Raw genomic sequence first — 17785 nt, forward strand, 5'->3', positions numbered from 1 at the left:
TCCCAAGGCTCAGGTTTAACTCATTTTAAACAATCAAAAATATGCATCTTGAACCCAAGTTCAAGACTCAAAGTTTTAAATTTTGAAGCAGAGGAGTTGTATATAAATTTACTTTTTACTTGAATTACTAATCCAAGCCAAAATAATGACAGAATGCATAATAGAGCTCTACTTATACCTTTAAAAATTAGATCTTAGTCATTCCTTTATGAATTACAAAGTAGTTGTATTAAAGATTGTAAACTTCGTATTAGTAAATTATTTATTCTAAAAATTCAGTGTTCTCTACCATAATATATACATGACCAAAGTGATATTAATCATCTAAGTCGAAAACTACAAGTACTTCTGTTATTCTGACTGATATTGAGTTAAGCTTTTCCCAAGAGGTAGTCTGAAGAGTACAAATATGGCAGCAGAGAATTATTCACCTAAATATGTCATCTTTTTATAGGCTAATGTATGCAAACACAGTTTTAAAAAACCCATTTCACATAATTTGACATCTCAACTTTTAAATTAGTTAAGCTAGAATATATACATACAGATATTATGAATCCCCTAAAAACTGCACAGGAGGGCTGAGTGATAAGTTGGGTATCCTACTAGAAGCACCCCAGGCACAAGCCAGAGCCACCTAACAGGTAAGTTAGTAGCGTTCTCTGCAATAGAAAAGAAATACTTGGTGAGGCAAAAACAAACAAATCCTAACAAGCAGGTATTCTTCATTATCCATCATGCAAAGGGCTGGTCAGAACCAAGACTTCACCAAAAATCTGACCCTGACTATTCAAGGAGTTTCAGGCGGAAGCCTTTCCTAACTTTTAAAATGGAGCAAAGTAGGATTTTGTTTGAAAGAAATTCCTTTTATAGTTGGTTTTAATGGGACAGATTAATTCCATTAAAATTTTAATATGATATTTGGAAAACATGGAAGCAATTTAAAATGATATTTAAGTACCACAATAACTTTTAAAATCCTTTTTAAAGATACTTAACTGTTATAATGTTAACTGAAAGAAAATAATTCTAAATCAATATTGGTTTTCTTCCCATTTAAAAAAAAACCCTGGGGCCTGGCCAGTGGCGTAGTGGTTAAGATCGTGCACTCCGCTTCGGTGGCCCTGGGTTTGCAGATTCAGATCCTGGGCACAGACCTACGCACTGCTTGTCAAGCCATGCTGTGGCAGGCGTGCCTCATATAAAGTAGACGAAGATGGGCATGGATGTTAGCCCAGGGCCGATCTTCCTCAGCAAAAAGAGGAGGATGGCAACGGATGTTAGCTCAGGGCTAATCTTTCTCACCAAAAAAAAAGCCCCTAGGGACCAGCTCAGTGGCGTAGTAGTTGGGTTCACATGCTCCACTTTGGTGGCCTGGGGGTCACAGGTTCAGATCCCAGACGCAGACCTACATACCGCTCATCAAGCCATGCTGTGCCAGCAGCCCATATATAAAACAGAGGAGGATTGGTACAGATGTTAGTTCAGGGCTAATCTTCTTCACCAAAAAAAAAAAAAGAAAGAAAACTCTGAAATTTGATTGAACTGACAAGCAGATTCACAGAACCAACATTCAATTAGTCTAAAATAACTAAAATTCTAATTCTAATAAAAATTCCTCTTGAGGAAAAAATAAAAAATTGTGATTTCATCAGACTAAAGAGCTTCTGCAAGGCAAAGGAAACCAGGAACAAAACGAAAAGACAACACACCAACTAGGAGAAAATATTTGCAAATCATATATCTGACAAGAGGTTAATCTCCAAAATATATAAAGCACTCATACAACTCAACAACAAAAAACAAACAATCCAATCAAAAAATGGGCAGAGGATCTGAACAGATATTTTTTCCAAAGATGTACAATTGGCCAATAGGCACATGAAAAGATGTTCAACATCACTAATTTTCAGAGAAATGCAAATCAAAACTACACTGAGATACCACCTTACACCCATTAGAGTGGCTATAATCACCAAGACAAAAAATAACAAATGTTAGAGAGGATGTGTAGAAAAAAGAACCCTCATGTACTCTTGATGGGAATGCAAATTGGTGTAGCCACTATGGAAAATAGTATGGAGATTTCTTAAAAAATTAAAAATAGAAATACCATACAACCCAGCTATCCCACTACTGGGTATTTATCTAAATAACTTGAAATCAACAATTCAAAGAGACTTATGCACCCCTATGTTCATTGCAGCACTATTCACAATAGCCAAGACATGGAAGCAACCCAAGTGACCATCGACTGAAGAATAGATAAAGAGGATGTGGTGTATATATACACAATGGAATACTACTCAGCCATAAAGAAAGACAAAATCGTCCCATTCACAACATGGATGGACCTTGAGGGTATTATGTTAAGTGACAGAAGCCAGACAGAGAAAGACAATCACCATATGATTTCACTCATATGTGGAAGATGAACACGTGGACAAAAAGAACAGTTAGTGGTCACCAGAGGGGAAGGGGGTTGGCGTGGTCATAACGGGTAAAGGGGCACATCTATATGGTGACTAACAAATAATAGGGTACAACTGAAATTTCACAGTGTTATCAACTATTACGACCTCAATAAAAACAAAGTTCCTTTTGAGGGATGTTCTATTAGTTCCTAGTCTAACTTCATTGGAAATAACATCTAAAGAAAAGAAATCAAAAACACGGAGAAGGCTAGTTCATTATTTGGAATTTTTGAGACTCAAAAATCTTTCAAAGCATGTTATGTCACCTAATCAGTTAACTTAATGGCTCTTAATGATAAACGGTATATTTGAAACAATGATGCTTTGGCTATTTTCTGCAAAATACCATTCAACATAAGCTTTACTGCACAGTAGTTTTATCAGTATGTCTCCTTCCCTCCACTACATTATCTGTCCCAACTCTTTTCAGGAAAACATTTTTTTAACCTTAAAAAAATACATTTGAGGGCAGGCCCCATGGCATAGCGGTTAATTGCGCACGCTCTGCTGCTGGCGGCCCGGGTTGAGATCCCAAACGCACACCAACGCACTGCTTGTTAGGCCATGCTGTGGAGGTGTCCCACATAAAGTGGAGGAAGATGGCCACGGATGTTAGCTCAGGTCCAGTCTTCCTCAGCAAAAAGAGGAGGATTGGCATGGATGTTAGCTCAGGGCTGATCCTCCCCACAAAAAAAAAAAAAAAATCTATTTAGAAAGCTATCCCTTGTGACATTGTATTCTCTGAAAGCCACCATTTTAAATCTAGTCTTTTAGTCTTCACCTTGTTACTTACCTGGAATTTTGTTTCCCCATTTCCCTAATGATTTAAACCATGGGGATTGGTTGATGATTCTTCTACTATCATTAGCTATTATAAAAGGAAAACTGATGTTGGCACACATATTCCAAATACAGTTTTTAATGGCACTGGAGTGATCTCTCTCTCTCACGACTTTTAATCTTTTATAGTCTGGAAACTTAAAATCAACCTCCCAAGTAGTAAGAAAGTTAGAACAACACAATCTAATGCAGAATCAATCACATTCAGGACTCTGAATGCAGGTACTTCTTTTATCACCCAGTTTTACAATTTAACGGACATTGTTTAATATGGTAATCTCTCAGATCTGACATTATCTTGTCTCACTTAAACATATTCCTCACACTTCTACTTTATTTCAAGTTACCCTGTTGCCCACTCACCACACATATAAAATATTCTACTTTTCTTCTTAATGTTTCACAAACTGGTAATTTTTTTTTTTTTTTTTTTTTGTGAGGAGATCAGCCCTGAGCTAACATCCGCCAATCCTCCTCTTTTTTTGCTGAGGAAGACGGCCCTGGGCTAACATCTGTGCCCATCTTCCTCCACTTTATATGGGACGCCGCCACAGCATGGCTTACCAAGCAGTGCGTCGGTGCGCGCCCGGGGTCCGAACCAGCGAAGCCCGGGCCGCCGCAGCGGAGCGCGCGCACTCAACCGCTTGCGCCACCGGGCCGGCCCCTAAACTGGTAATTTTTATCATCAGTAGTGGATGGTTTTATTCCTCACCCCCTACCCCACTCCCAAAGTAGACCAATAATAGAAGGATCAGATTAGGAAACTTAGCATCTTTTCAAAAAATGTGCTTTCTTCTCCCTAAGTGCCCACTATACAGTTGGTGAAGGATGCCTCTGTCACGTGTTATAGCACCTTCGTACCTGCCCCTGAGGGAATTCACCTTAGTCTTCCAGGACCCTGCCTTGAGCAGTTAGAACAGTCAATAGTCAGAGTTTAAAGAAAAGCAGTTACCTTCATAAAACCAAATTATTGGATAAATGATCTCGTCATCATGGCTTAACATTAATATGGCTGTAACATAGGGACCCATCTCTGTTTTCCTTTATTAACAATGTGACCTGATCACAACTTTTTAAAGTCTAGTTTTCCATAAGTTTTACATATTTTATTCTGACATCATATCTTTTAATAACAAAAGGACACAAACATTTGCACTTTATATCAATGACTTTTTCTTTAGATGTGGTTTGACTTCTTTCCTTCAGGCAAGATCTTTGTCACGAAGAAGTAAGGTCTAATTTCCATACTGCCCATTTGCTGTGAAAATATCAGAAGGGGTCATCTTCAAAGCAATACTCCAGTTGGGCTTAGTCACTGAGCTGCATAATTCCTTCTAGGACATTTGTAACAGACACAACATATATAGGATTTCAGTTTGGGGGTCTTTTTTTTCTTTTTTTTTTCTAGGTGTGATTCCTGCTTCTCATTCGTATTTTCTTTTCTTTGAATATATTGCACAATATTTTATTATTAAAAAAGGTTTTATGTCTCAGGCAAAAAGTTTTTCTCCTTCACTTGGGAGGTGCTAATGTGTATTATTTTCCAAAAGAGGTATGTGGTTGTCTGCGTGGCTATCCTCAAAGGAGACCTAGGGAGAAAAACAAAGACCAAAGCATTAGTTTCATTCCTTACACTATTTCCTCTAAACACATGCTTTATTTTGTGCAATTTCTTTCTAAGCACAAAAGCTACTATTTAGATTTCACAATGATACTACGACTTAGAGTTCAGCACCATTTATACTATACCACTTACAGAACTGATGGGTTTGTAGGAGCCAACTCTGAAACGACAGTAAATTATTTCAACTATAAATTTTCCAAATCCATGTAACATGCCTGTAATAAAAAATGTTTATGTTTTGAATGAAACTAGTTCCTAAATTAATTATTTCCTAAACTGCTGTGTAAGAATAAAAACTCAACAAATTATAATGGAATAGAATAAGGAGGGAAACAAAGCAGCGTGCTTCATTCACTTCCACAGTTAAAAATAACAAGACAGGTGAATTTTAAAACAAATAGATTTCTTTTCAAAATCACAAGCCCATAAAATTTATTACCTTGACAAGCAGTTTTTTCAAGGGACTTAATACATCTCACATGCACATTTTGGAAAATAAATAATATCAGCACCACAAATTTAAATGAAATTTAAATGAAGCAGTGATGGAGACTTTCATAAGAAAAGCTATTCATTCATTTAAAAAATATAATTCAAAGTATATAAACTACCCAGCTCCATGTAATACTGAATAAGGGTTGGGGTAAAGAAGGAACTATTTCCTTTCTTTATCTATTGTACTTAACTCTCAAATTTTCATGATTACAATTCTGCAAGTTATCCTTGAGAGAATCCCATGATCTCAGGGCAAAAAAGCCAAAAGTCATAAAAACGATATTGACTGAAAAATTTGGTTTCACATATTGCATAGTTCAAAGTACCATTAGGTGTGATTTAACATATTGTACAGTTCAAAATACCTTACATGAAAAAGAAAATTTACATTCAAGTGTTTACTATTTCTAGGCATTTTCTCATTTAATCCTATAACAGACTTGCAAGTTAGATATTACTATTCCCGTTTTTATAGAGGAGAAAACAATTTCAGAAAAGGTAGGTGACCTAATCAAGGCTCCATCATGTAAATGGCAGAATTTGGCTTCAATTCTAGCATCTTTCTAGTTCACTAAGTAATCCCCCTTAAATCACTGAACGCAGTGAACTTAATTATGTTTCATGCTTAATCAATGTAATTTTGGAGGTTTCCAATTAAATCTTTTTGCCCTGAGCTAACATCTATTGCCAATCTTCCTCTTTTTGTATGTGAGTCGCCTCCATAGCATGGCCACTGACAACGAGTGGTGTAGGTCCACACCTGGGAACCGAACCAGGGCCGCTGAAGCGGAGCGCGCCAAACTTGACCACTAGGCAACCAGGGCTGGCCCTGGAATTAAAGCTTAAAGTAAAAGTTCCTTAAGTATCAAAACATGAGCATGTGTATATTTCTTGCCTCTTTTAAGTAAAAGCATTTTAATTTCAGTTTCAGTAAAGCTTTTAGAAATTAGACAAAAAAGGAATGAATCTTCACCTGTTGTTGAGAAGATTCCTCCAACAATACCACAGAGTCTTACAAGAAACTGCCAGAATGGCATATGCTCCTCAGTGACTGTCACCATCAGAGAACTGAGATCATATTTCATAAATATCCCAGAGACTCCATGGCTGCCTGCAGCATGGTTAATGACACGCTCCTAGAAGGAAGGCAAAAGGAAGGGGACAGATAGGAGGAGAACAGGATTCACGTCATCTGGTTACTTGCACACAGACACGATGAAGCCCTACGGTCCTGCCACATGAGAGGGACACCCAAACCTGTTTAAGAATTGTCCTACTAGATGAAGCTCTTCAGAGCCAATCAAATTATTCTGTATTCTTTGAATGGTTAGCTTTTGAAGCAATCAAAAGAGCAGAATCATTCTTTCCCATTTTCTTAAAAAGGTCACTTCACATACAAGTTTTCTACTGAGCTCAAGAGCTTACAACTGTATGGTATACTCTTCACCGACCAAATCAATAAAAACTAAAGTTCATATTTTGACATGATTTTTGTAATATTTCTTTGTTAAGAATTTACAAAACATATTTACTTCTTGTCGTGTAATGATCAAATTTAAAAAGAAATCATTTCACTTTCTGTTGTTCATTTAAACTATATGAGATACAACACACCACCATGCACGCCCTATGGATTCGCATTGTGCTGTCCTGCAGGAGATAAATCACAAACATCAATAAGGCCCAGACCGGCCATGGAATACGAGAGGCCCTGTGAAGACTTCCCCACTGTTTATGCTTCCAGTTCCTCACGTGAAAATCTAGACTTGACAGAATGCACCTCAGGCAGGTCCTGCATAGCTTTGCCAGGAAAATAGAAATTAAAAAAAAAAAATTTGTTTTTAATCCGACTGCAGATCTTGCTTGTGAATTTCTCTTTATCTCTTATTCATAGAGCAGCACTGTTTTCATCATCAACTTAAAGCCTGTTAACAGAATCAATTCCAGTCTCCTACTTTCTTCCACCTAAGTAATATGAAAGACATGAGAGAAGCTTCTGGTTAATAGAAAGCTGTGGGTGTTAAAAGGTTTAATCTATTAATATAGTGCAGCTTTTCCCAAAGCATGTTATGCTGAATGCTGACTCTATTAGATGTTTTGCTAAAAAAGCATTTCAAAGTCAAATAAGTTGAGGAAATGTGGCATAAAATATCCCTTCTTTCTTGACGATTCTTAACATGCACTAGTATATTAAAGGCTCTGAGGATTCCTGCAATAAAACTGCTCAACTAGGTTAAATCAAGTGTTTCTCAAACTTATCAGAGAAGCTTTTTTTTTTGTTCGTTTAACTGTTATTAATATCCCAAGAAACTAACAACCCACAAACTACATTTTGGAAAACACTGATATAGACAAGGGGGAAGAATGGAAAGGTTTTAAGCAAAAGAGTGACTTATGTTTTAGAATAATCACTTTAGGAACAGAGCTTTCTCTCCTCATTTTTGTCATTTTAGGAAATGACCCCATATTCCCTTCAGGTCCTCAAGCCAGAAAAACAGGAGCCACATTTGTTGTGATGGTAACCTTTTAAAAAATTATAAAATGCATGCATGGTTTAAAAATAATCCCAACAGTATCAATGATAGTATGAAAAGTGAAGTCTCCTCTCTCATTTTTCTCACCTCTATCCACACACAGCTGGTATATTTTCCAGAGGTGCTAAGCAGGGTTAGCAGTTTTCATTTCATTTTTCAGTTCTTCTTGTGGTAACTTTAAATCATATGCATGTGAGCCTACTGCTTTGAATTATAAACATTGAGCAGTATCTACCGAAGGAACTCATTCTCATACTTTTCCTGCCTCACCTGTCTCTCCTATGCAATCTATCACTAAGTTCTATCAAGTCCACTTTCAAAACACATCTCAAGTCCATCTGCTTCTCTCCATCTTCCCTGTCAGTACCGTCGCCCGCACTCTGTCCTAATTGGTCTTGCTACTTCCAATCCTTTATCCCTCCAGTCCTTTCTCCTTATTGTAGTCATAAAGGTCTCCTTAAAACAGCATTAGACGGACCCGGGGTTCAAAGTCTGCAAAGGCTTCCCACTAAAATAAAATTCAGAATCTTTATCAAGATCTGTGAAGTTCTGCATGATCGGGCTCCTGCCTCCCTCCCCACACACATGTCCAGCCTCCCAGCAGCTCCCTCAGCAAACACGCGCCTTCCTCTGTCCCGTGAGCACGTCCATCCTCCACCTCTCCTTAGCCTTCCCATTTGCTGTTTCCTCTGCCCAGGGTGCTTTTCCCTCCATTTTTTTGTCAAGCTAACCCCTATTCTTTCAAATATCAATTTAAATCTTTCTTCATCAAAGAGACCTGCCAAGAGCACCAAATCTGAGTCAGCGCCTGCTTTTGTTTTTCATAGCACCCTGTTCTCCTTCATACTGCTTCCAACAATTTGTTATCATATGTGTATTTTTTAAATGTAAGTTCCAAAAGGATAGGAAACACATCTGCTTTATTCAACACTAAATTCAGTAGAGTTGGCACTGTGTCTGGTCATAGAATGGGCTTAAAAATTATTTATTACATGAATGAAGCTAGCCAGTGGAAAGTTCTCTTACAGTTTTATCTCCTGCCTTTTCCTTCCGTGAAACTTTAGCTCCATCCAGATTTTCATGTTTTGCACACTTATCACCCAGAAAAATCCTTCATTTGTCTCTATTAGGCAGAACTTTAAGGGACACCTCATGTAGCTCTCCGGTTAAGTTTCAGTAACCATTTCAGCCTATTTGATTCTCTTCTTGGGAACTCATTGTACTTATATTTTATGCCATTCATTTGCTGCCTAATCTTATTTTGCCTTGTAACAACTCATCTGCTATTGTTAATTAACACTTTATGTTTACCTATTTTGTCTTGCCAATTATGACATAAATCTATCAAGTACAGGACCTGGTACTTCAGATCCCAGGGTACACAGCATGCCTATGCACAGAGGACTTGCAGGAAAGAAGGAGTCTCCATCTCCCCCCTTTAGCACCCCCCATTATAAGACTCGGATATGGGAGTCTGACTCATTTCCTTTCACTCTATTTTCTTCCTCAAACCTTCTGAGTGAGTTCCATCACGCCAAGAATGAAAGCTGGGATAAAGTAAGTTCTGGGGTCAGAGTAGAGCAGATAACGGAGGACTGTGGGGACAGAGGACTTACCCAATGTTTCTCAGCTCCTCCCCTCGTGTTACAGGAGGTGAAGACAACTCGCTAAGGGATTAAATGACTTTATATTGCTAAATATCTCCTAGAATATTTAAAAGAGTGACTTTCTCAAGATCTTGAAACTATGGATTTTAAAAATTTAAATGAAGGAAAGAGGAATACCTCCTTAAAAACTGTTAATCATTGACTCATTCAATTTTTGGGTGACTTAGACCCAAATATCGCTATTATTCAGGTACTGTCTTTGGAATCCAAGAAATTATTCTGTACTTTTGGCTGCCATTTCCAATCTTGTCCAAATAATGATTTTTAAGAAATATTTAAAATATTGAATACCTTAACTACTTTCTGTTTTATTATTTTCCCACCAAAATATAAGGGTTATAAAGGTTCTTCAAGACTTTTAATGTACTTAACCAACCTTCCTCAAGCTACTTCTGAAAAATGGAGTAGAAAAGTTAAGCCTGTAACCATAGCGTCTTGTTAGCATAGAACTGTTCAAGGTAAGGAGACATTTTTACAATTATTATTTCTTTTTATCTAGTGTGGCTACACAACAACCTTTACAATGAATAGAGTAGAAGATCCTGTCTGTTGTCTTCATTTTCTCAAGGAGGAAACTGGGAATAGAGGGGCTTAATGACATAAGTATGCAGCAGCTAAGTTCCCGGTGTGTGTTGAAGAATTCACCTGAAATGTAGGATTGCTGTCTGACATGGCTCTTATTCAGTAAGTTCTAGAACAGGGTTCTTAACCTGAAGTCAGGACTGGCTACTGAATTTGCAGGTCTGGTGTAAAATGAAAACTTGGAGCTCCTTGCTTGAAAATTATTAATACAGTTGATGGCAGTAGCAGAACATTAAGCCAAATGTGGGGCCCTTCTAAGTACAGGGCCATGTGCACTCACAGTTTGCATTTCCATGAAGCCGGGCCTGCCCAGGGTTTCTGGACATCTAACATTTAGGTGGTTGGGTATCAAGGAGGCTGTGAACTCCTGAAATTGCAGGGAGAATTCTGTGTTAATGTGCATATGTTTGTTTTTCATTTTCCGTAGCTATTACAAAATTCTTAAAGAGGTCTGTTAACAAAATAAAGCATTAACAATGCCTCTTCAAGAGTAATCAATGTTCTGACAGAGCCCACAATGTCAGAATAGATGGGAAGGGACCAGCCTTCTGGTGATCACTGTGCACGACCCTTCAAGAGACTGTGTTGGTGAATGAGTGAGTTTTCATGAGTGCATGAGAATTAATACAAAAACAAAGAATTCTTAAGGCTGCCTAGATGTTGCCAGAAAGAAATACACTCGAGAATGCACCTTCAGAAGATAGGAAAGCAAATAGTGAGATGTTCACGATGATCATATTCTTTATAAACCCCAAAGTGATACTCAAATATGAGCTATTTTATTTACTTCAACCCCCTAAAGGAAGCTTCTCCCTCTTCTTCTGTAATTAGATGTCACATTCCCTCCTTTAAATAACAGAGAAACATATCGCTGTGAGATTTACCAACTCATGGAGATTTATATCTATTTTATAGATAATTATAACCCAACATTAGAAATTGGAGTAAGGTAAGCATGTGTTAATAAAGCAAGGGCAGAAGATGCCCTCAGAAATAGGAGAGTACTCTAAAGACCTCATCCTGAGAAATACTAGAGACGAAATGTTACCACACTTGAGTCTGGCTGGTGAAACCCTATGGCCATCTCCTAGAAGTCTCACATGCAAATATCCCTACATGTGGATTTCACTGAAAAGCCTGCTCCGGCAGTTTGAGTGGCTGCCTTAAAATTTTATTTAGTCCCTTTGCCCTTTGAGACTAAATATGCTCCTCAGCCAAGTCTCCAACTCGTATAAACGGGGATAGAGAGAGATGGGTGACTGAAACCACAGCGTAATTCTCAAATTTTCCTTTGCACAGAGCGTCAAACTTCTCTTGAGCAGCTTAGATCAAGTAGAAAAGCACAGTTCACTTGAGTTTCCTGTTCACTCTGCTGTCCCCACTGTGTCCGTGCTCATGGCACAGTGGGGGGCTCTACACCATTCAACCAGCCGGCAAAGCTCTTGCAGATTCAATGAGAACTTTGGTTGCTCACACCAGGTGACTCATCCATGGAAGAATAAGTGTTCATAATTCTATCCATCCCGAAAGGTGAAAGAATAGGAGGCCGGCAGGTGGGACCCTTTCCTGTGGTGTCTAGGATTAAGTTGGTCATTACTTCTTTTAAATGAATGGAATTGCCCCGCGAGTAATCTTCCTTGCCAGGGGCGCAGCCTTCCCGCAAGCCGTCTACTCCACTTAGTGTCTTCTGGTACCTGCTCCCCTGCTCTCTCCACGACGCCCAGGCTACAGAAAGAGGTCGAAAACTTCCATCGGGGGCAGACCCCGCCCTGGCCGTCCCAGCCCATTTCAGCCTCCGGCTGGGTACCCGGACGAGGGCCTAGTGGGAGGGTCGGGACGTGCGCAGCCCGTGGCGGGGCTCGGGGCGCACGAGGACGCGCTCCGGAGCCCTCCCCGGCGCAGGGAGGGCAGCCTGGGCGGGCGCCGCTCCGCACGGTCCCGGGAGTCCGCGCGCTCTCTCCAGGGTAATGGCCCCAGGGGTCAAGGAGGCCTGGGCGAGACCGGCCAGGAGCCTCGGTTCCCGGCCGCCACGGCGCGGCTCCCCCCGTTAACCCTGCCCGGCCCTTCCCGGCCCGCCGCCATTCCCACCCCCCGCGCGCCCCACCTTGGCGCGCAGGGCCGGCGCCCGATGCGCCCAGCCCGCCCGCTGACCACCGGGTGCGGCTGGAGGCAGCTCCAGGGCGCAGAGCCTCGGAAACGCTTCCCACCTCCCTCCGGCCCCGCGCCCACCCCTCCTCGAGGCCCCGCAGGGATCCGCCCAGGCCTCGCCAACCCAGCCGAGCCCTCCCTCCCGGGCCACCCCCAACCCGGTCGTTGCCTCCGGAGGCGTGGGCTCTGCGAGCGGCCGGGCTGCGGACCCTGGAATACCTGCTCCTCCGGCACGGGGTGGAGTTCAACTAGTGGTCCTCAGCGCCGGCCCCTGCCCGAGGCTGCGGGAAGCGCTCAAGCCACAGGAAAACGGCTCTCGTCTTTCGGCTCCCAAACGTGACACTCTGTACATCCGGCTCGGAGACTGGGTGTGGGGCGGGAGGAAACCACCCTCCCTCCGACCTTCCCGGTGGCCGCCGGTGCCCCGGCGTGGAGCGCGGAGCCGGCGGCAGCCTCTGCCCGCAGCGGGAGGATGGCGAGGGGCTGGAGGGGGCCCTCCAGGCCCCGGGCGAGAGCATCGCGGGCAGGGCGCCGTGCGCGCAGGCCCGCCCCGCAGCTTCCATTCACTGAGCGCCGAGCCCATCCACTTGCTATTACTCCCGGCTTTTTTTGTGTTTGTTTTTTCCCCCCATTTTTTAATAGGTGGGTGAGGGGAAAGGGAGCTGGAAAGGCTCCCCTCTCCGGTCTGGAAAAGAAGGAGAGCTCCTGCACCTTGAGAAAGAAAGAAAGGGTCGGAGGGAGGAAGGAAAGGAAGGAGGGAGAGAGACAGAGAGAGGAAAAGAGAGAGAGGGAGTCATAGGTTCTGGTCTGAACTCTTGGAGGACACGCATTTCCCCACCCACCCTAGCTGAAAAGGCAGCCAAAAATCCGCGTTACTCGGCTCGTCCGCACCGCACACCCCGTGGGAGGGATGCTCTGGTGTCTGCTCCAGACTCCGCGGAGGCGCCCTGCCGTCATCGACCAGGGCAGCGTCCTTGACAGAATCCAGGAGGCGCTAGAGGCACGCTTTACTCACACCCAGGGTTTGGGGGGCTTAATTCCGGCTCTGCGTAGGGCGCGGGTGGGCGTGGGTGGATAGGAGACCAGAAAGGATCACAGATGCGGGTTGCAGGAGCAGCAGCCGGCCAGCTTTGCTCAGCAGCGCTTCTCCAGATTAAAAAAAAAAGGACTTTGTATCTTAGCCTGATAGCTTGTTTTGGGATTTGGTTTGGTCACTGTTAAATTTTAAACGGAAAAAGTCTGGATCCGTCGGCAGGGAGGACTTACAGAGGGACAAACAGGCGCGTGAGTGGAGCCGTCAGGCTCCTCAGGGAGGAAGCGCTGAAAACCGGCCAACGCCCAACCTAATGCTTTGGACGAGGTGGAAGGTAAATTCCCACATGAACATGCTGTGCTACGAAAAGCCGAAAAGGTACATTGCCTTATAAGCTGTCTTCATTCTCCTAATTACAACAACGACATACAAATAAATAAAATTTAATTCATGAAGGTTGGAATTAATGAAATGAGTGATTTCTTGCGTTAAAAAAATTCACACCCATCTTGAATTCTCTTCTACAGAACTCTTCAATTAAATGTGTTAAGCAAAGTGCAGCCTAAAGACATTCTGGCTGATTTCCTCTGGTGACTGCCTGTAAGCAAGAGAGAGACAAAATGTTAGGACCAAAAAAAATATGCTTTGTTACCCCTCCCCCCACTCAAGAATAAATCTGAACATGTCCCCAAAGTGTGTATGACAGTACTTGAAATACAACATTCTCAGCAGCTTTCAGTTTGGTTATTGTTTTTCATTTCTTTAGGAAAACTTTTTTTTACTTATAAAAGTCAAACATGCTCACTTAAAAATTTAGAAAATACAAACGTTTTAACAAGGAAAAACGAAGAGTGATCCTACCACCCTGAGATAAATTCTGTGACTCTTTGCTATATGCCCGTCTCAATATCTCTTCTTCCCTTAGTTTAGTGTTGCTGTCAGAGTACTGGCTCCGCCCTCCCGCCATCGCCAGGACTGCTGGCTCCTGATTCTTAACTGAGCTGCTCCTCCTGAGATGTTTGCTTGCACCACAGCCCTTTTCTGTCCTGGGCACACTGCTGGATTCTGTTTCTGCCAGCTTCCATGAAATAAGATGCAAAAGCGATTTTGAGGCACAATTACATTTTACTTTTATGCGTAGGTATTGTGGTATAAAAGAGGTACAATAGAGAATCTAACATGTTAAAATTTTGTATAGTTCAAGCAATTTCCACCATGTTGAAAAGCACTCAGTGACCCCACTGGAGGGGGCGGGACTGCTCAGATATTATGATTTAAACAATCTCTACTGCTCTCCCCTCTCTTTTGCTTCTAACATAGGACCTGCTCTCTAAGGTAGGAGCCTGTGTGAGTGCAGTTCTCCATCTTACACTCTCTGTCTTTATTCCACCTGCTGTTCACAGGTACTGCCCTTCCTCCCTCCCTCAGTTCTCTGTCTTTTACCTCTTTTTTCTCCTTTTTGGTAATTTTCTATTCCTCTCCTATGGCGTCCCCTCTGTACATCTCTGCACAGCTAATTATTTCCATTTCCTCTCCCTTTTCCTTGTTCTGTATGTCATCAGCTCTTTGTCTATTCTCCATCCTCCAGTTCTTCGGTAGGCCTCCAATTGGCCTAATTGAATCGAGATCACTTATGGTTTTAGAATACCATCTTCATAGGACACATCTTCATTTTCAAAGCAACACAAATAGATTTTTGCCACTTCCAAGCATAATGAAGACTGCCCTTCACACACATTTAAAATTTATCCTAGGCAATTCTAACCTCCTTGCATAATCATCTTTTTGTACAGAGGAGCATTTTTTATACTACTTGTACTTCTATTTGTCATTGGCAAGGTTGGTTTGGTTTCCTACAGCTCCTGCTTTCATATCATCTGAACTGGGGACATAAATTAGAGGAAATGTCTAACTTCTAAAAATATCATAGCTTTTGGATGAGTAATAATAGCTAACCCTTAAATAACACCTACTACGTGCTACATCGTTATAAGTGCTTTCCAGATATTTGCTCATTTAAGTCACACAACAACCCTAGAAAGTAGGCACTGCTATTATCCTCACTTACAGCTGAAATGACTGAAGAAATTAACTGGAGTAAATTACATTTAGGAAAAATTTCAAAATTGATGACAATAGAGAATGGCAATAGTACCTTAAGCTGAAATAGTGTGTGTATGTGTGTGTTACTTTGTGTAAATGTGAGCAAAACTGCATTTCTACCTCCATGGTTTTGACATAGTTGCTCCCTTAGAAAATGACATATCAACTTTTCTTATTCCACAAACAAGAGATGAGAGAGATGGGTAATTTAACAGAGTGATTAATTTAAAAAATCAATTTATATAAAAATCAAGCTCTGAAGTACCTTCTTCCACTGACGTTTGAATATGACTACATTTCACATTTGGGATTTCACTGTAACAAAATCATGAAAATGCTTAATAAATAGCCTGGCCCTCTCTTGAGATGAGATCTTTGGTCTGAGATCAGGGGAGACCTGGGTTCCAGATGTCAATATCTTGAGGAGGGCTGAGTCAGTATGGTCTTTGTTTCCCTTTTAGGCTCTATTATTTTATGTTCTTGATTTTTTTTCCCTCTCTAGAGGGTTGAATTTTTTTTCCTCACTAATAAAAAGGAAGAAGAGTAAACACTTCAGTTCTAAGAATTCTCTTTATTCAACATAAATCAGGAGTTATTCATGTCAACAAGTTTAGGGGATTATTTAGCAAGTTCCTTGGCAGCAAGCCTTTCAAGCTATTTTAAAGTAACATTATAAACATAGAGGTTCAATACTTGCTTGTTGAATGAATGAGTTGAAATTGAAGTCAGCTAGATTAATGTCAATAGCATGATTTGGCATCACCATCTATGAAGAACTTAGATTAGCAAGGTTTTACCTTTTAAAATTGCTTTCTTAGGCTTTATTTTTAAGTTACCAAGACATTCTGTGATGGGCAGCCTTCTCTCTGGGAAAACTGACACACTGAAGCAAGTGACTTGTTAAGACCAAGAAAAAAGGAGCAGTGTTAGCTTTGCAAAAAAGGAGAGAGTGGCTTTAGATTAGACTTCATTGTAAAAAGAATTGGAGGGAGAAAAATAACTGTATCTTACAAAAAGTGGCTGTTTTCTTGTTTACCAGACTGCTTTGGATTGAAACAGGAAGCCTGTCGTATTAAGGTTTATGGGTTGGCAGTTTTGTGCAAGGTCATGATATGAAATAAAACTTGGGTATTTTTGTTAGCGAAACTGAAGTGGGTTCGCCTCCTGGTGAGTTAAATCAGACTCTCCACCAGAGGTAGTTGTCACGCAAAGGAGAGCTTATTTGCGCCAAATAGGAGGCCACACAGAATCATTTCCAAAGTCATAGTGTCCCCGAAAAGGGAAGCAGGGACCTTTTATTTCAGATGGGAATGAATATTCAAAAGGGAGAGGTGAGTATTCACTTGTGCAGGCTTAGTTGGAAAACACGCTTCCACATACACTGCAGGTTACTGTAAGGAGGCCTAAGCTCCTCCCAGAGAGGAGAACTTAGCATGAAAAATGAGCCAAAGGTCATGGGCTTTGCTCTTGTGGTGGGGCCCGGTCTGGTTCAGGGTGGTTGGTGATTGCATCTCTTAAACAGTTAAATGCTCCCTAACCCACCTTTGAGTTCCTGGGGGCAATTAGTTGGTGTCATTTTCAGTTAGAATATTTCTAAAGAAGCCACGAGGCATTTGAGGAGTTTCATTCATTAACACAGAGTTAGTACCTGGATCCGCGTGTTTCCCAGCCCCTGGTCCTATTTCCAGAGCAGAGCACCCAGCTTTAACATTCTTCATGCCACTCTTTTTAAGATCTGTCCCATCTACAGCAAACTGCTCAGGAAAAGAGGGTTGGTGAGCTCCCAGGAGTTGCAGGCCTCAGACGAGGCTCAGGGGAGAGGTAGAGCTACAGGGCTTCCCTCTTTCCACTCCTGAGTTTTCTTAATAGTAATGACTCAGATGGCAATGGAGAACTGTTCAAGGCCAGGGCTGAGCACTGGATCACTCTTCCGCCTCCCAGCATTGGTCTCCTTCCTTCATTATATGATGTTTATACCTGATTAAAAGTGAATGAGAGGGGGCCTGCCAGGTGGCGCAAGCGGTTAAGTGCGCGCTCCACCGCGGCGGCCCGGGGTTCGCCGGTTCGGATCCCGGGCGCGCACCAACGCACCGCTTGTCAGGCCATGCTGTGGCGGCGTCCCATATAAAGTAGAGGAAGATGGGCACGGATGTTAGCCCAGGGCCAGTCTTCCTCAGCAAAAAAGGGGAGGATTGGCATTGGATGTTAGCTCAGGGCTGGTCCTCCTCACAAAAAAAAAAAAAAAAAAAAAGTGAATGAGGCCTACCCTGCCTTCAAAGAACCTG

At 41.7% G+C, this 17785-nt stretch overlaps 1 protein-coding gene across 1 annotated transcript in view; it reads right to left on the bottom strand.

Annotated features, from left to right (window-relative positions):
* Positions 1-12654, bottom strand: part of LOC131416219 (fatty acyl-CoA reductase 2-like) — a 358729-nt gene extending 346075 nt beyond the window's left edge. The window contains exon 1 of the mRNA XM_058558582.1: positions 12584-12654. The gene's annotated coding sequence lies outside the window, so the exon portion shown is untranslated. The remainder of the gene's footprint in view (positions 1-12583) is intronic.
* Between the last annotated feature and the right edge of the window lie 5131 nt (positions 12655-17785).

This window comes from Diceros bicornis, chromosome 17 (assembly GCF_020826845.1).
Source record: "Diceros bicornis minor isolate mBicDic1 chromosome 17, mDicBic1.mat.cur, whole genome shotgun sequence".
NCBI lineage: Eukaryota > Metazoa > Chordata > Mammalia > Perissodactyla > Rhinocerotidae > Diceros > Diceros bicornis.